Source organism: Enoplosus armatus, chromosome 23, assembly GCF_043641665.1.
Source record: "Enoplosus armatus isolate fEnoArm2 chromosome 23, fEnoArm2.hap1, whole genome shotgun sequence".
NCBI lineage: Eukaryota > Metazoa > Chordata > Actinopteri > Centrarchiformes > Enoplosidae > Enoplosus > Enoplosus armatus.
This window is the reverse complement of record NC_092202.1, coordinates 12,838,471-12,858,934: the sequence shown is the minus strand read 5'-3', so window position 1 is coordinate 12,858,934 and position 20,464 is coordinate 12,838,471.

The window sequence follows — 20,464 nt, the reverse complement described above, 5'->3', positions numbered from 1 at the left end:
TGTCAACACTGCTATTTTTTTGAACATTACATTTCTTGACTTTCTGTAAAATATTATCAAATTCAATGACTTTTTCCAATTTTCTTGCTTTGAAATAGAAAGTGCTGTGTCCCCAATGCATTTGTGTTCATTAAAATACAATTTATTTGAGGGATTTTACATTACATTTAGTGGAGTAAAATGTACAATATATAGAGTATATCCGCAGCCTAATGAAAGGTAAGACGACACTCATTCTGGTTCATGGTTCCCTAATCTGAATATTAGTTCCATGTTTTGTTTCGTTTAGTTCTTTGACAGAAGCGTCACTATCATGATGTCATATTCGTACATTCCGGTCACTGTAAATTGAGGTGTGGTTGAAGATTCTCACTCATTTGGTATCTGATTGCTCAGCCGTCCAAACCCTCTGGAAAGACACATTTGTTCACTCGTTCGCTGTGTTCGACAAACCCAGTTACTGCTTTCCTCTCCTTCAAAACTCGACTCGTCTCTTAAAAATGGACACCCACTTCATTTTTGAACAAGTTCAAAAAATGAGGCCGTCCTCTTTCTCAGAGGAGGAGCGCCATCGCTACCAAGCAGAAGTAAGTTACTGTAAATGTAAAGGGGCACTGTGCATATTTGTATAATACTGTGTTTCTGTGAGCTGCTTCAAACTGAACTGTACTGAACCTGTGTTGCAGAAAATGATGCTGAGGCAGTTTATGCTCATGAAGCAGCAGGACCAAGTTCCTGATTATTTATCTGTCAGACACATGAAGACCTGGCTGCTGACAGGAAGAAGCTTCCTGGAGGAGTGAGTCAAACTGATACTGATGCTGATGGAAAACTGACATATTACATTAGAGCTGTTCTAAAAATGTGTAAAAATGGTCGAGGTTAGATAAGAGTCTTTGTTTATTTTTACAGGTTTCAGGAAATAATTGAGAGGACAGGGATAAATAATCTGTTCATGGCTGAATTGGTACGTAAAATATAGAGGATCTTAAGACTTTAGATCGGTGTTTAAACGTTAACTGTGCAGTTTCCTCTAAAACCAGCTACATTCTCTTCCTGTTGAGACTAACTGAAGAGTGATGTTGACAGGCCTGGACCACAGCGAGGCACTTCTGTGTCAGTCAGATGGAAGAAGAGCTCCTGGAAGAGCTGGGCAAAGAAGAGCGGCTTTCGCAGCAGCTCAGGAGGAAGGTCACATTGGAGGGCCTCCAGATGTTTGTCTCAGTCGTACGCCCAGCGGCCGAGAGAGCCGTACAGACCTTCCTTCCATCTCTGCACAGCAAGCTGCTGAGAATCTTCGGTGGCATTCAGATCACCAGCGGCCCGCTATCTGCAGGGGACACAAAACCAGCAGAGCTCTTGGAGCTTGAACAGAGTGCTGCGCCCGTGGTACCAGAGGTGGTGGACACTGCTCTGAAGTTCCTCCTGGAGGAACCAGAGCGGGAAAACAAGAGTGAAGCTGCCAGTGCTGAGATTGGCAAACTGCTGACTAACTCAGCAGCTCCCTGCCTCTCTCAGTTTGGATCTGTACCTGAAACTCATCTGCTTAATATCTGCACTATAGCGGCCCGAATCATGGTCAGAGCCATCTATAAGAGGTTTGACAAGCGCTCCAAGTCCTTCCACCTGATGGACTGCAACAAAAGTTGCAGAGAGGGTGTCATCTCTGCCATCCAGGACATGGACTATAAAAGGCAGACTGCTGCTTCCAGCCGGGCTTCCCTGCGGCCCCGCACCTCAGAGGGGCTGGAAGAGAGACTCGTGGAGAAGAGGGAGGCTTTTCTACAAGTCTCTCCTGATGAGACTCCCACTATGATAAGCCAAACTGATGTGACTGAGGACACATCTTTGGACAAGCTGGAAGAACTGCAGCAGGAGGAAGTGAAGGACTCTGAGAAAGATGAATCCCTGCTTCAGGAGTCTGCCGTCCAGGATATGGACCATAGAGTGCGGACTGCTGCATCAGCCCAGGGTCATCTTGGCCTCAGCAGCTCAGAAGAGCTGGAAGAGCAACTTCTGGAGAAGAGGGAGGCAGCCACTACGCAAAACGATGTGACCAAAAACACATCCTGGGTCAGACGGGAGACCAATGTAATCGTGTACACGGATGATGAGCTGGAAGTGTTGCAGCAGGAGGAACTGGAGGCATGCGAGACACAGGAAACGCCGCTTCGTGACTGTGATGTTAAGAAGAAGAAGAAGAAGAAGAAGGGAGTGCGTGCCTTCTTCCGTGGCATCTGGAAAATGATGAGATGCTGCCTTTGTGTTTCTGGTGAAGACTAAATTACAGCTCGCTGCAATAATATTGTTCAATGCATTAAACAAATACTTTCCATTTTAAGTCATTGACCATTTTCTCAGTATGTTTATTGTGCTGTTTTTACATAGTTGAAGAAACCCATTCAACACGCCCTGTGAGTGCGCTTGACAACACTGACAACAAGGTGAAGGTTACACAGACGGACACCAGTGCCATCAAAATCATTCCAAAAACACACAGTATATAAACAACTGGTCGGTCAGACAGCAAAGTCAGGAAGCTTTTGATTCAGGTCGCATTGAAATGAAATGCAGAGAATAAACGTCTTTCAAAATAACATCCTATTACTTGCCAGTGAGCATTTGATTTACTCGCTTTGACTGTATATGAAAGTAAAAATTCAGCTGACTGTACTGGACAGTATTCATGTTTCATATTTTGGCAACATATTCTGTATTCTAGTCAGCTCAACACTTCTCTGGTTCAAACAGCCGACATGAGGTTTGGATTCACAAGACTTCACACTGCGTGCGTGTGTGTGTGTGTGTGTGTGTGTGTGTTAGGGTGGTGGGGGGGGGGGGGGGGGATTTTAATATTTTAAGAAAAAAAAATTAAAATATAAATTACCGTAAGAGTATTTGCTGTTATCACTAGAAGATGGCTTTTTGCTTCTGCTAAGCTGAGCCAAACTCATCTGCGCAGCCCTGACCAGGCTATGCATGCATAAGTAACCGTACTGCTGATACTGTGCTGGAAGGCACAAAGAGAACTCACACAATCTAGGCCAGAGCACTTATCGTCTCTGTTTGGTTTGCTCTCCTAGTCACTATGTGATGTTTAAAAAAAAAAAAAAAAAAACATTCCCAAAGAAAAGTTTTGCCCCTACTATACCTCCTTTCTTTAGCTTTTGATTTGTTTTGTTCAAGATTCTGTCTGAGATTTTCTTTAAAAAAAAAAAAGCCATTTGGTAATGTGAGTGAAATCAGTTCTATTTATTTAATATTTATTTAATAATCATGGATTCAGCTTAATGCTCGTATTGTGCGCTGGGTTTCTGAGCTTTGGTTTGTGTTTTTATTACACAAACGCTCTATGGGTGGGGTTCTGCTCTCCTACTGGTCACATTCTGCCAGAAGAAGCGAACAGAGAGCTCTGGGTTTTCAGGCGAGCCATATATAGACAAAATACATGAAATACAGAACAGTTCTAATTATTTCCTCAGTTGCAGTTGCTTGCAGAAAAGCTTGAATTTGAACCTGAGATGTATATTTGGTGTTTATCACTGACCTGGCAACAGATTTCTGTACAATTTTTAACACCACATTCTCTGGTCTTGATCAACAAGACCAGAGAATGAGAAATTGCAGAGGATGAAGTGAGACGATATAAAGCTGTTGACAGCAGGTCTGAAGGACTAGTTTGCAAAGCTGGTGTGATCTTTGCAGTCCTCCTCGGTTGGTTTTAGATATAGTAGCAACGCACACTAAAAAGAAGATCACCCCTCTTGCCCTTGTGCTTTTAGTATGTTCCACGGGGTGAGAAGGGTTTGAAGAGGTTAGTGTGACTGATGAGGACATCAGACACAACCTTGATCTCGATATCAAATGGTACGACACTTCCCCCTTACCAATAACAAGTCAAAACTAGCCCATGAATTGGGAGTCATACCTAAAATTACCATTAAGCATATGGGCAACAGACATAACTTCGATAACATTGAATTTACCTTTAAAATGCCCTTTTGAAACAGTAGGAGTGTCTCTCACACAGTGTTTACCCATGAAAGGGGTGGTCACGGCTGTCCTTATAGCACGTTATAGTCCTATAGTGTGAAAGTGGAGGTGTGTGTTCGTGTGTCCAAGGTCTGTAGTGATTGATGTTCCTTCAGAGGCCTCGGGGCTTTGGGGACCGCAGATATGACCTCTGCAGAGGTGAGTGGATCAGTAGCACCGCCATGACTGACTGCCTACCTGGAGGAACACTCTAGATGCCTCCTCTGACCTTCTCCAGCATGTGAAAACACATGGGACACTTTGTATGTGGAGGTGACCCATGTGTGTGTGTGTGTGTGTGTGTGTGTGTGTGCACGCTCAGACACACACGTCCTAATGCACTGGTGGTTACACATAAGTACACACACATCCCAAAACATGCAGTGGACATACCTTATCTTCCCCTAGAAGGGTAATGGACTGATAACCAAAATGCACCACACCCCCTCCTCTGAATATAAACCTCTAAAACTAACCAATCACAGCAGAGTATTTCCCCTGGGATGTAATTCTAACCCAATCATTCTGATACATCTTGGGCTCTACCCTTGAGACACACGTACACACACACACACACTCACAGATGAATAAAGCATTTGAAGATGGTCAATAATACACAAAGAGACGTGCAAGGAATCCAGCAAATAAACAATTTAATCACTAATTTAAATAGTCTCCCACTTTCATTCATATGCATGTTGACACACACACACACACACACACAGACCATGAGCATGTGTGTGGGTAAAGTGTGAGAGGCTGAGGGGCAACCTGCTCACATGACAGCATCCCCAAGGTCAGACGGCGAGTCCGACAGTGTGTGTGTGATGTTACATAATTTTGTAAGTTGTGAGTGTGACATCTGCCTTTCCCCGTGTGAGCCTCCATTACACTGGTGGGGGGAGATGGACACACAGTAAAGTAAGTGTTAACCACTAGCAAAGGGAGACACACACAACTGGGGTTGAGGTCCTAAATCTTCATCAGCGGTGCCACCTCGCCTGAGGATCAGAGCAGAAAAACTCGCTGATGTATGGCTCTATATTAGAGAGTGTGCGGAAGAGGCAGAGGAGTGTGTGTGTGTGTGTGTGTGTGTGTGTGTGTGCATTCATCTGTGTGAGGATGTACGGTAGTACTAATGTTCCCGCAGGGATTAGCTTCAAACCAATCAGGACAGCACGGTGTGATTAACCCCAGTGTGATTTCACAAACCAGGGACATGTACACCCCGTGCACATCCACAAAGTAAACATCCTCCTCAGATGGTGCACGCACACCTTGGGTCAGTCACTGCATCACTCCTCAGGTACTTAATGCTTCTCACATTTGAAAACTTTGACCTTTAATTACAGTATTCCCCCAGAGCAAAACAATGTCATGTTTCAGGGCACCAGGGCCAACTTCCAAAAACACATGCCTCCCACTTCTGTCAACTGTGTTCAGTGCACACACGTATGAGCGAATCCTCATCAGTGAATCTTCACAGTGAACCGACTATGCTGAATCACCGGCCGTGACTTACAGTGCGTTACTTCCTCGTTAAAACCTCATGCGCGGTGCTGGGGTAGCCGTTCCACTGAACTGAACGTGACAGCTTGGACTAGCAACCTGCTAGCAACAGACTGAACGTACTACAGGACTGAAGACAGTCAGAGTCAGCACTCAACGTCAGGGAGTGTGAACTGCGATGCATTCACTTACTGTTATACGCACTGAAGCGCATTTGAACAGTGATGCGTTCACTTACTGATGTGGCCCATTTGAAAGTGTAATGTGACAAACTCTGCTGATCCCCTCAGCTCTTTAGAGCATTTTAGCTTCATTCAGCTAATTGTTTCGGTTCACTCTTATCATCATTCATCGTTTCCAGCAACAGGCAACTGTTTCCCGCAAAAAAAAGCTCAGATAAACCGACTGCACGCTACCTGCCCAGCACCAAACGGCAGACAGACTACGTAAGCAACTAGCTGATGAACATATTGAAGCATTAAGCAGCTAGAGAACGAGATAATTCCCTCAGGAGTTCATGGAGACAAAAGACAGAGCTAGAAGGAAAGTGAATATTGGCCATGCATTCCATTCAAGGGGGCAAGAAACACAAGTAGTTAGACGACCTAACAGGTTGTAAAACAACCCCGCGTTAGTCAAACAAATCAAAGACGCACGTCTTATTGTATGACTTAATGAGCAATATATTGAGTAATAGTAAAAGTTTTTCTCAGGTGAAGTTGAACCACAGCCAAAGAAGAAAATATGTTGTTATCAAGATCACTACGTTATTTCTTTTCTGAGCTGAGCGATCTTTTTACTTAGTTTTACTTGAACGTGTTCATTTTTCCTTCATAATACAGCCGCGGAGTGCACAGTGGAAGAGGGATCCTTTTGTAAGTCTGTGCCCAGGGACCCATTGTCTGATAATCCGTGGACTTGCTAGCAATATTAATGTGTTCCCGGATCTGAAATTACTTTGGTGTGGACAATGTTAATATGAGGCCCAAGTTGTGATAAACTTCAACTTATCCTTTAACAACGGATGCATCATCCCTCCAGGTTTTCAAATGGGTGGTGTCTGAAATGCCGCATTTAATCCCACACAACAACAAAAGAGTAGGAAACACTGAGTGGACAGATTGTAAAGGAACAGGTTACCTCCAAGTCTGTGGTCCTGTGGGTCTAACTTCAAAAGGAGTCAGATCCATAGATCTCAATCCAGCTCTAAGTCTTTGACCCAACCACTGACTCAGCAATAGATTTCAATTCCATTCATTGATCCTCTCTCCATTGTTCGTGGTTTTGTCTTTTTTTTACGCCTCAACAGATGCTACCATTGGCGTTTTGATATTGACAACTTTGCTTTGATTTATTTGTATGCGTAATAGCACCGCTGTACTCCTTTGACTTCCTGTTGCCCTCCCTTCCTAACTCATGTTGCTCTTTGGCAGCATCCCCCTTGGCTCTGGATGAGAGGCGGTGAGCTGCGACAATTGGCTTTACAAGTGATTGGTTAAAATAACCGATTGATGGGTTGATTGATCCAGTAACTGACCTCTAATTAAAACTGGTGCATACCCAGAGGCTAAACGCCTTGAGGTAGGGAAATACACCGGCAGATCATTTCATTGGAATCCATTGAAGACCTGAACACACGAGGCGCCGCAACCTCGCGCACACTGAAGGAATGTCCTTTTCGACTGGTTAGAAAGCTTTCCCTCCCAACCCATGTTGCTCTAATCTGCTTATTATTTGAATTCCCCGGTGAAGCAATGCAAAGACATCAACATGCCAGAAATAATGGAGGTGTTAGAGGAAAGCAAAGCCATTATGTGCACAAAACTCATGAGGGATTCTGTTTCTGTATTAGCGGTGAATGTTACATACAAATGTTACTGGGGATAGGGCTGGAGTAACAATTACCCTTGGGAGGTAGTCTCGCATAGCCAGACCTATCCCCACACTTTGTAGAAAGGCCCTGCTCAACCCACTGTCATTCTAGGATAGGGGCAAAAAATACTCTGGCTTGTTTGTATTTCTTTAAACCAATCCCATCGCTTGGGCGGCGCTAAGCCCAGGATGCAGCATACGACACCCTCTATCCTTAGACCCTTGATTCAGATAAGAAAAAACTCCCCCAAAAAACTGTTTAACAGGGAAAATATGGAAGAAACCTCGGGAAGAGCAACAGAGGAGGGTTCCCTCTCCCAGGACGGACAGACATGCAATAGATGTGTACAGGGTAGACCATAAAACATAGTAAAATTGCAGCATGGACAACCAGAATGACAAAATTATAAATAGATTGTAACATGTAAGAATGGAACCGATATACATCGAGCAACTTCCAGGTGCCACCAAACGGACCTGAGCCACACAACCTCCTCTCCACCATGTAGACCTGGAAAAAGGACAGACTACACAGACTCACAAGAGACAAAGCTCTTTCACACCGATAGGACAAACACACACAGAGGGAGAGAGAGACAGAGGCAAGGACAACATGCACACAAGGGAGAGAGAGAGAGAGAGAGAGAGAGAGAGAGAGACAATCTCCTGGAGGACAACGATCCAGATGCAAACATCTGGAATCAGGCGCCGACAGCCGAGGTCCCAGGACGACTGATGGTCCAACACGCAGAAGCCCGAGTGGAAACAGAGGGGACAAGGACGAGAGACTAGGCACACAGCTGTGCTTGTGGGACACAAACGGTATTGCCGTCAGCAGGACAAACTATAGTACAGGTTTAACAGATTCACTGAGAGAGAGACAGGAACAGAGCCCTGAGGCACTCCATGTTTCACAGCAGACATGGAAACACACTGTGTTCTGTCCGATAAGTGAGATTTCAACCCCGTAACAAAAGTTGATTTTCCAGTCTGACTAGAATGGCTGAGCGTAACATTAAAGACAATCCCTTAGGTTCCCACTGCAGTTTAATTTAAGGTAGTCTAATTGCCTGGCTAGTTTGCTAATGTGGCTAAATGAATAGCAAGGGATATATCAGTGTAACATCATTTTATTATCATTACTTGTCTTTATTATTATTTATTCATCAGTGTCTTGTTCGCATCCAAACTTGCTTTAAATTACTTTCTGGCTACTTGGGGGTAGTGAAAGAAGCTGTACACGCAACATTGACATTTTATTATCACCAAGACGTTTCAAATGGTGAACTTGTTAGCAAACATTCATTCACTCACAGAATCGGGTGATAATTCTCTGTGGGTTCATTACTACAGCTAACCTCTTTCACATTAATCTATTAATCAAAACGAACTGCATTACTGCAGCTTTAAGTCTTTATTTTACTTAAGTATTATAAACTGTAAACTTCTTTTTGAACAGTTTCATTGGGGTTTGTCAACTTGCCTTGCTGGTCTGTCTGGTTGAAAAAAACATGAGTGTGGTAACGTCAATGAATAGTGAATTAGGGTTTTGTTTAAACACGTCTTGTTCAGAACGTTAAGCAGCATACAGGAAGGTCTGTTACTTACAGTCGTTACACGTTAATCATTTTCACAAGAAAGGTTTCAGCAGAGGGACAGACTGGGAGATTTTGGTGCCTTTCCGTCCTGACATCAGTGCTACAACCGCGCAGGAGTGTACGTCGTCACATAAATTCACTCCCAATAACTCCATGCGGTTTCCTTTCATACACTCTGCCCCCTCCCTCCTGTCTGTGACTGCCAGTCTTCCCTCCTCCCACTTCCATTGACAGAATCTGAGGTAGACATCCTGTGGTGGTTGTTGTTTTTTCCCCTCAGTGAGTGTGTAATGCTTTCTCGCCCTCTCACACACTCTACAGCGCCTCTCTGCAGGTGTCCCTCCCCATTCTGTTTCATTCACAGCGCAGTGCCGGGCAAGATGACTCATCCTGTACGGTGTGAAAGACGTGAATTGCTCTCTGTGTTCATCCCAGCACTTGGTTCTCTTCCAGTCCCCCCCCCCTCCACTCCCCTCTGTCCCTCCATCTACAAGGCACCGATCCGTGGCTCGACTCCGTCATATGCGGACGTTGACGGACAGGAGGAATAAGTGGCTGCGACAAAGGAGCACATGTCACATATGCAGATGGAGCTGCCCGACAGTCACCTCATGTCACTTCTCTGCAACTGACTGCTACTGTACACATCACTGGACACCTCAGTACCAGAGCCTGGACACGAGAGTCCTCTTACTGTCAGAGTTCACTTGCGCTCAAATTGCACAAAAAACCCTCTCTTAATAAGACCACAGCCAGATTATCCAATGGGCATTCTTGGCACAGGCCCAGGGGTCCACGCCCACTTGGGGGTCCAAGCAAGCACGAAACATTTTTTTTCGTTCTTAAACTGCAGGTCATGACACCATATATAACCAATCAAAAACACAGTAATATGTGAAGTACCTAAACAGAATGATGGAATTGGTAAAATGCAGCGGCCATGTTGTTACATTTGACCCTACATTAGGTCCACTCTGCCCTAGCTCGCCATATATTTATATATATTCATATTTCATTTAAATTTCTCCCTGCCAATTAATAGTAAAGAAGAAAAAAAAATTGAAATACAAAAGAATTATTCCATAACATATAACATGTAATGTTACATGTTAAGGTTAAGGTACACCATCTTTACTTCTTTATCCTTTGCCTCTTTTGTTTTCTGAATTGAAATAATTTAATTTAATTTATGAATCATTTTCATACAGTCCCCAAGTGTAATGGAAGAAACATGGGGAAAGAGTTTGTCTTTGTCTGAACATTTGCATACCGTACGTGTAGATGCAAAAGTGTGTGTCTGTCACATGCTCATGACCGTGTGTTATTCCAAGAACATACAGTACAAGGCAGTGGGTGTGAACAGCATTATGCACTTAGGATGCCCAAGCTCTGCTGTAACAGTGTGTGTGTGTCCGTGTGTGTTACAGAGAGAATTTCTATTCTCTGTCCTGTTGTGGATGTGTGCTGTAATTCCTGTGGATGTTTTTGTGTTGTGGGATTGCATTGTATTGTAAGTGCAGATTCTAAAATGATGGATTGCCCATAAACAAAATGCACACACACACGCACTATCTCCCTCTTCTTGCTGCTGTGCTGTTTTAATAATATAAGTTCATACCAGTGCCCTTACATAAAAAGTAATATTAGATTCTGAGAATTACTCCATTTCTTACCTCCACATTTTTCTCCTTCTCCGCTCCCTTCATCTGTTTCCATTATCTCTCCCTGGAGTACTCTACTTTTCCTCCAATCAGCCTGTTTTCACCTCCTTTCCTTCCTCACTTTGCCTGCAAAAATGTCCATTCACTTCTGCCTCCTTTTGTTCCTGCTTTAGCTCAATGTCAATAAAAGGGACAATAGACACACACACACACACACACACATACACACACACAGACCAAGTCCTGCATCATTCAATCATTCTCTCTCTCTCTCTCTCTCTCTCTCTCTCTCTCTCACACACACACACACACACACACACACACACACACATTGCCGAAAGTGGAGGGACAGGGCATCCCATTAGAAATCCATTTAACTTCACCACGTGTCTTATTTCATTCATATTCTGTGTGTGTGTGTGTGTGTGTGTGTGGATATTTGATGCTGTGTGTACACAGTGTGTTTGAATGTGTGTGTTTAGTTTAGAGTACACGTGTTTCTGTGCAAATGTATAATTGATCGTTGTGTGTGTGTGTGTGCATATCCATCTATATCAGCAACTTACATGTGCAAGGGTATAAACACACACACACACACACACACACACACACACACACACACACACACACACACACAGGTATTATTCACCGGTTCCTATTAAACTAAGTGCAGCAACAAATACAGCTCTGCTGTAGAATTATTCATGTCTCTGTCCCCCCCCGGCCTGGTCCATGTAAGAGGAGAGAAAGGGGCAGAGGAAGGAAGGGAGGATAATCAGAAAAGATGGTGGCCTGGAGGCAAAGACGGTGACTGACAGCTCAAAGGTTATTAGTTCGGTCTGAGGCCGTGGTGCCTCTGCAAGCTGGTGAACGGCGGGTGTCTGACAAGCTAATCAAATATATTAGTTAAAAGAAACAAAGTCCGTACAGAGTCTTTGTGAATGAAGTGGATATTTATCCGTGTTACAAAATAGTGTGATAACTGTAATGCTAATAATCCCCCCCCCAAAAATGACAACATGAAGCAGCAAGTGAGTCTGTGCACTAAATACTAATGTTTTTATTCAGCTGAGACTTACTCACACACATATGAGACCAGCCATCTTACTGGTGTCAGAGAGGGCAGCAGCAGGGTCAAAGGTTGACTTTCCCAAATGTGGACATGGTTTAAGTCATCCTGTTTCACGTCTACACATCAATCTAAAACCTTATTTTTTAGCGTCTTGGGGGCAGCAGTTGATTTGGCTAAGTTGTAAACAATAAGCCGAAAGACACTAAAAAAAAAGCTCCGGAATCTTTTGATAATTATCTGTGGGTTCCTTTGATCCATTGGTCACATAAGAATACCACTTTAACAGCATGTGGCTATTGCCCAATGCTAGTTGGTCTAATACAATGTGGAATATTTAATAACTTCTGTCTACATGGTTTAACTCACCATACACCAGTGCACAACTACAGGCTTCACATAGATGCCTTCCAGTCCCTGTAGCAGCTGATGAATAATTACAAGCTGTTTTCATAAATAAACTATAAAAGATGCTAAGGGGAAACATTTGCTGTAAGGTCGTGAAATGAGGACAAGCCGCCTTGATATTCTGCTACAGAAACAGATCATCACACAATCTTTTATTGATCTCCGGGGGGGGTCTTTCTTTTCTCAGCCCTCCCAGTCTCGTTTTCTACCCTTCCGTGTCCTCACAGTGGGTTCAGATGTCAGGTTGAGCCGGCAACAGGTGCGAGCCCATTTAGTTCCGTTCAAATCTGGCATTTATGACTTTAAGCCCCCACCTTTCCCTGCGTGCCGTTACAGTATAGCGTCTTCATATTCTGGCAGTAAACTTTGCTCAAGTAATTTCACTTCAAAGATACCGAGGCCGTGACCAATTTTCCTTACTCGCCTCAGATTCCCTTCACGACGATAGTAATTACACACGGATTTAATTAATGTGGGAACAGGAAGGGAGGAGCGGGGGGGGGGGGGGGGGGTCTTTGAACTGTATGTTTGGAGTAGACGGGGAAAGAGACGGAGAAAGAAAAAAAAGAAAGAGAAAGAGCGAGAGATTAGTGAGCGAAGGCAGAATGACTTATTTTAGATTGCAAATGTGTGCCAGAGCTTAGGCCAAAAATCTCTGGTGGATCCGTAATATGTCAGTCTTTCTCCTGTCAGCGCCTTTATCCATCTGTCCCTTCTGTCTAATCTTTTCCTTGTTGGAAGTCTAATGTGTCCCATTCGCCTCTCCATCACACGTGCCTTTGTTGGCCTGCCTTCTCCCAGGCCCCTCTGGGATGGTAGCTTCCCTCCCTCCCTCGTTTCCTTTTCTCCTGAGCTGTGGAAGCGAGGGGAGGGAGAAGGGAAGGGAAAAAAAAAAAAAAAAGCAGACGGCACAAGACAACTCCTCAGCGCTGCGTCAGCACCGGCCGCCTCTGGAGAATAATAAAACGGTGGGATAATTCAGCACTGACGAAGGGCTAATGAGGGATGGAAGGGAATGAGAGGTGGGAAGGACGGGGGAGGGGGAGGGATGCAGGTGGTCTGTCATTCAGGTGAGACCACACCATAAAAAAAAAAAAAAGAACCAAGTCCATAACTTGTCATTTAAGAGGCCTGAAGAAGGTTTTCCAGGTGTGTAATGTACACCTTTGGCAGCCATATTGGAGGTGTGCAAACAGGCAAAACACATGCGAATGAAGAAACCATCTTGTTTAATGTTTGCTTTGACAACGCATGCGCAGCACTGAGAGAAAAGTGAGAAAACACAACCAAACAACAGGAGAATGATTTAAAATGTTTTAGTACCTTAAAGATTTTGCATCTGGCAGGGAGTGCCGTGCACGTGTGCAGCTCCACCCTTACCCAGCAGGGTCGCAGCAGCACCCACAGCACCCGCAGCACCCGCAGCACCCCTACTTCCCTGTGTGTTTGATTGCGTTTTGTTTTTTTGTGTTGTCAAATTGATGAAGCTGTACTCTTCGTTTGCATGTCTTGTCTTAGGCTGCACTGTGTGTTGAGCTCCCAGGCCCACCAGAGACTTTGCTTTATTCATGGTATTTATTTTAAGTGTGGAACACACCACCGTTTCATCATTTTTTTCATTTCATTGTGTGTCAGTGAGAGAGAGCAGACAAAGCAGAAACGACAGTGATCACAGTAGCTGAGTAACAGCAGGAGAGTGCGTGAGAGTCCTCCTTAATGAGAAAGTAAGAAAAAGTCAGTAAAAGACGATGATTTGTGTCTACATTAGATTCTGGTCTGTAGAGACTACAGAGGCTGGAGGAATTCATCTTCCTGCCTCCTCTGAATGCCTTCGTTGTTCATCATCGTGCAAACTCTAGAAACAGGACCTCAATCTGAGGAACTAACGCCCAATTCTGCAGCAGAAAATGTAAATGTTCATTTTTGCTTGCAATGAAATGTTCACACATTCATACACATTCCTTTTCATTCAGCATTCAGACTGTTCTATTGCCATATTTAACATTCTCCTGACTATATACGGCCTGGCAAAAACTTATGAGAACAAGTATACATCTATTTGAATCTTGCTTGAAATGAATTATCATATGACCAACATTTAGGACACTTATTTCCCTGTGATGGAAAGTTTGTTCTTGATACGATCAAAAGCTTCCGGAGCAGCTACTAAATAGCACCATGGTGAGATTGTTGTCGGGGCAAAGACAGAGAACTTGATGCCGTCTAGTCGTCACCAACAGGTCTCAGGGTTCACCACCTCCTGCCGTTGCCCCAACCATTTCACTTATCTCATGGAGCAACAGGCTCTGCTTTGTATGTTCTATACCTATAACACTTGTCTTTGTCTAGCACACGTCCATGATGATGATCATGATACACACACACACACACACACACACACACACACACACGGCTATACTTATGTTCCACAACAATCACTCCTAGATTATATTTCAATGCATTTTAACCCAACACTCCCTCTCTTCTGGTTTGGAATTCTACTTTTTCCCCGTCCCTTCCTCCACTGAGCAAATCCTCTCTTATGGGACATTGATAAAACTTCCACGTCGCTGCTTTTGTGTGTGGCAAATTAGTATGTGCCATCTGTTAGCAGCCTGTTTGTTCGTAATGCGAGTGCAAGTAAAAAGGGGAGAGCAATCATACTGTATCTCTAATGCGTAAGCCCTTTTAAACACAAGAGGTTACATCAATGCTGGTGTGTGGCTGGGGGAAGTGACACACACACACACACACACAAAACTAGCAAGATGTTGGTGCCAGTTTGTGTCACCAGAAGAATAATGAACTTTTCATCTGATGTGAATAAAAAAACTGAACTGAAAGTGCTCAGAAAAGGAAATATAAATACTGGAATAAAACATTTCCTGCAGCCTCAGGCAGCATTTTTCAACAGGTGATGCTCTGATCTCCTCTCTCTCTCTCTCTCTCTCTCTCTCTCTCTCTCTCTCTCTGCTATGCGCACACACTCACACACACACACACACACACCGCATCTGACGCCAACAGCAACGTCTGCAAAGTTGAAAGGAGGAGAGCGAAGGAGAGGAGAGGAGGCAGAGATGTTGATCAATAAAAGTAATTGTGTCCAATGACAGACATGACTGCCAGCATTACAATCAAACAGTGACGTCGTCAAGCACCTTCTGCAGACACACACACACACACACACATATACATGCACACACTCATACAGAGAGAGAGAGAGAGAGAGAGAGAGAGAGACAACAGAGGGGAAGAGAGGGATAGGCTTGTACAATATAATGAAGGAAGAGAGATGTGACAAAGATTAATTCTGCACACACTCATTTGAACCAAAACCTCACACACACACACACACACACAGATGCAGCGGATACAGCAAACTAATGACAGCCCCCACAGAAAAAGTGCTTATGTCAAGAACAGCAGGGGAAACACTCAGCATGAGGAGGACGTACTTAGCCAAAGACTCTCTCTGCGTGTTTTTTTCTTCCCTCCTGAGTCTGGGGAGGAGAAAACTTGAGGCTGGAGGCTTTTTCTGGCCGAGCCACAAAGTCAACAGTATCGACTACAGTGTCAAACATCAATGAGCGCAAAAAAAATCATTTTGGCTGCTTCAGGTTCGAGCCAAACATGCAGGGCCTCGTTTTTTTGTGTGAGGCATTCATACCGTAGACAGTGAAGGAGATTTAGTTTTAGCTCAACACACACACAATAGGCGAAAATGTGACCCAGTGGTATTTCACAGCGTTAAATCAGAGCTGCTGCTCAGATGTGTCACAACATTGGCTGAGGCCCCAGGTGTCCAAAGGTATTTAAAGCAGAGCTGACCTTTGATAGAACCTGGAGCTGCAGCTTCCCGGGCCACGATTCCTGTCGAAATGTAGTCGATCATCTGGATCAGCTGCTCCCTTTGTACGTTCTGTAAGCGACAGGAATAGCCTTTCACAATCACCGCAGTTATTGTGATGAATACGCTCTCACACTTTTGCCATCTAAAGAAATGCAGAGAAGGTACGATTAAGACTAAAATATCAGATTCAGAGTCACAATTCGAGAAAAACAACAGCAGCTGATGTTAGATTGTTAATATGCTACAGTTACTGTGGCGGTTTTTACGGGAGCTTATGTTTGGGACCATTTCTTGGCGGGGTCATCATCTGCCGCACCAGCTGCATTCTTTAGTTTAGTTATGAGAGTAGTACCGATCTTCTCATTTAAGTCTGAGCAAGACAGCAAATAAGCATATTTCAGCATATGCAGCATGTCATGTGATGGCAACTTCCATCAACGCTGATGCTGTGGGCACATTAGAATCAGTCTAAGAAAAGGATGCTTCTTGGCTATGAAATAGATGCACAGGGTGACGACACTTTGCGAGGGGAATTGTGGACCTTCATCTGCTTTGTATGCTTGGTTAGCAAGCAGGTATACCGTATACCGTGACAGTACATTTTACCTTTGCTTAGCCTGCAGCAGCTGCCACTGTAAACAAGTACGTTTTTTTTATTTGTCATGTGCACAGCAATTACAGTGAAGCAGTTGTTGACAACGAAATTCTTTGTTCCCAGGCTCCCACCAATACGACGGCGCATTATGTGGCTTTGTGACTTTAAGCTTTAAGAATTGTTAAGTTTTTTAAGGTGAAGTTTACTTAAGCAAGCTGTGATTTTAGAACAGCTTTACAATTGCAAACCTAAAACCTGCTGGAGCTTACATAGTGTCTATAGAACAGTAGCTACAGAAGCAGTTACATGGTCAAAAGAGCGCATTAATTAGGAATTTTACAATGGCTTAAATGTGCGCCAGTCAATCAGACCTGAGAACTATCAGCTTAATGACGTGAGATTTACAATCAGCTATGACGGGGGCCATTATAAGGACGTGTGGGTTTGCAGCTCAGCCGCAAAGGGCCAGCTGAAGCTGCACAAGGGTAAAAAGGTGGGGAGACACTGCATGAAAACCACGCAGAGACAGATGCAGAGCTCTCTCCTGGTTGTCCTCCCTCTCTCTCTCCTCCAAACTCTTAATACACGTGATTCAGTAATGGAGATTAATGCACACTGGCACAGGAACAAGTTTAACACACACACACACACACACACAGAGGCTATGATGGTGAGAGAGCGTGAATATAAAACAATAGAGTGCGTTGAGGGGTGTCCTGGGCAGGAGGAAACGGGGACAGAGATGAAAGATAGATTGGATTCAGGGACAGGAAAGTGCTGCACTGACCAGTCACCAGAAACTAAGAGGGATTACACCACTGTCTGTGTTTGGGTCTCACATGCACACACACACACACACACCTGCAGATAGTGTGTGAACTCCATCAGGTAAGTGAGGCGGCAAGGAGGTGGCCTAAACGCTTCTAGGTCAAGGTTATGGATTTATAATTGCTCCACTGAGCCTTGTGCCATTTGTTTTCCTAACTCTGAGGGCATGTTGTGGGGCATTGGCACACACACACACACACGTCTGATGGCAGATGGACGCCGACAAACACCAAACATCTTCATTTATGCTGGGTGTCACTGGGATGACAGGGCGAGCTTACGTTGTCCTAACTACTCTTGCTGTTGTGTGTGTCAGGTGAACACATGTCCCTGTTTTCTCAGCGCTATAGAGTTACAGCCTGGCCCCGTTCACGCGACTTTATACCCACAAACACACACAAACTCATGGCTGCCCGAGGGCTGCGGTTACAGTGGCCTATTTACCAGGGAGATTCGGTGACAATTGCTGCCAAGAGACACTGATGAGGACACAGTTTGCAGGCAGGATGGGGACACCTTGCTGCGACGGAGGAATCAGTTAAAAAAAGAAAAAAAATGTACGGAATAGAACATATTTAAATGTAAAGACATCTGTTATGTGTGTTTGTTTGCGCAGCTTTTTGCATGGATGTCTTTGTAATAGGCTTCTAATTCAGTTCATGAGAAGAGATGTTTTATTGAAAAAGCCAATGAAGTCCACTTGTGTTTATCCATAAGACATTAAACAAACCAAAAGGCAAAACGTGACTTGTTTTTCCATACAAAAAGCACAGTGGTGCTTTGAGCCGAATGCTAACATCAGTATGCTAACCATCTTAGTTTAGCGTGTTAGCATGCTAAGATTCGCTTAGAAACACAAACAAAAAGCGCTCAGACTCGTTGGTTTTGCAAGTATTTGTTGATAAATCAGATGATGGCGCTAGATAAAAAGTTAAATCTGCAATAATTGATTTCTTCTCCACTTGGGGGGGGGGGCGTCAAGAGGGTGTGAACTTCTAAGCAAACTTGCTCATAAGGATGTGACCAACTCATAATATTGTCAGTCAAATTTGGCTGTTCAGTGTGAATATTCGACTATTCGTTACCTTTTTTTTTTCATACAGACTATCAAGCAACGCTTTATTGAATTGCCTCATTTTTGAACGGGGTTCGGCGGGACGTTCAGGGTGACAGCGGCGTTCAGTAGCAAACAAGCCAAGTTAGCCCTCCGAGCTAATGCGTGCTAGCCACATTTGCGACACACTATATCGCATTAAGTTGCCGCGCGCGCTGTAAATTCACCACTTCTGAGCAGAACCCGGCAGCTGCGTCCATCTCACGCGGACTCACCCCGGGTCCGGGTCCACAGCTACCGGGTCCGGGTCCACAGCTACCTGCACCGGTCCCGGACATCTTCACCGAGCGGACGGGGTGACATGACGTTGTGTGGAGTGGTTTTTACCCAAGAGGGCAGCGTGAAAGTGAGGAGGGCTCACTCTGCAGCTACTTCTGGGGACCGAAATGTCCCCTGAAACACAAACACACACACACACACACACACACACACACACACACACGCTGACAGCCTTTTTAAGGGATCACCAAAGTGAATACGGTTCATCCTCAGGAGGACATGAATGTCTGCACCAAACTCCATGGCAATCCATCCAATAGTTGTTGAGATATTTTAGTTTGGACCAAAGTGGTGTGTGCTGGTGGACTGACAGGAAACTATTGGATTCTTACCTAATTGCATCACTATTTAGCAGAAAAGGTCAGTGAAACAAACGAGTAAAACCCAGGAACAAAGACCAAAAAAAGTAAGATGCCTTACAAGAGAGTCTGCAACAATAAGAGCTAATATGAGTCTGTTACATATTTAATCATCTAACTCACTTCATGAGGCCGGAGAGTGGACAGTCACATCTGTAACCCACACAATCCTGCGAATTCCTCGCTTCATAATCTGCTTCGTAGGCATCAGCAGATTGGCGCTGTCAGTGTGCGCATGTGGTTTGGGGTATTAATAAAAAAAATGATAGGATGCGTGTCTGTGGCAAAAACATCTGTGCCATCATCACACAACTGATGACAGACAATGTGGCTAAATATCTCTTAAATGTCAGGGATCGCCTGGGGACACAACCAAACATTACATCATGTCCTCGGCACATGCACAGCATTTGATTACCAGTTTGTTTTTCAGCGAACCTCATTGGGCACCTTGATTGAGGACGACTGAACCCATCTCAATAGGGTTCCTGTTGAATCTTTCCATAAGGGGCAGACTATAGCAATTGTCCATGCTCCAAATAAAGCTCCAAAGTTATGCCAATTTATAGGTCACGAAAGGTTAAGTTATAGTCATTTGACTTTACTTTAACACAGTAGAAGATTGTGGAACATCTAAAGCAAAACGTCGCTAAAATCAATCTACAAAATAAATAGTTCACTGATAAACAGCAAGAAAGTACCACATTATGATTACTCTCTTTTTCTGTGCTCATAAAGCAGCAGACCAACCCTGTGAGTATGGTACCTAAAACAACCAGGAATAGCTTCCTGTGTTTCCTGTCTGCCTGACTGTTTGACAGTCTTACCAACAGTAGAAGCAAGTCCTGCACTAACATTTGCCAAGTCAGTGTTTTGATACTCGCAGCATGTGTATCTGAGTGTACTGTCAGCCTGAGGCATCCTCACACTCTCCTAACACAGTGTGACAGAGCAGAACGGACTCAGGCGAAACATCCTCAGTGCAAACACTGTCTTAGAGCGCCCTCTGTTGGAGTGATCGTGTGTTGCAGCTCAACTGTGAACATGATTCACAGAGGGGAAGTTATCCCTTCACCTTTTGACAGTGAGAAAAATAAGATAAAAAGATATTGCAGGCATAATCATGTGATTTAAAATGTAGTGATTTATTTCATGCTAAAGCTTGAAGATTGATCAATATAAACCCCCAGAAAATAACAGTAATAATAAATACAGAAAATCAGTCAAGTTATCATGATACAGAGAAAATAATTTGCACTTTTTCAAACAAAAACACAAAAAAAAGAG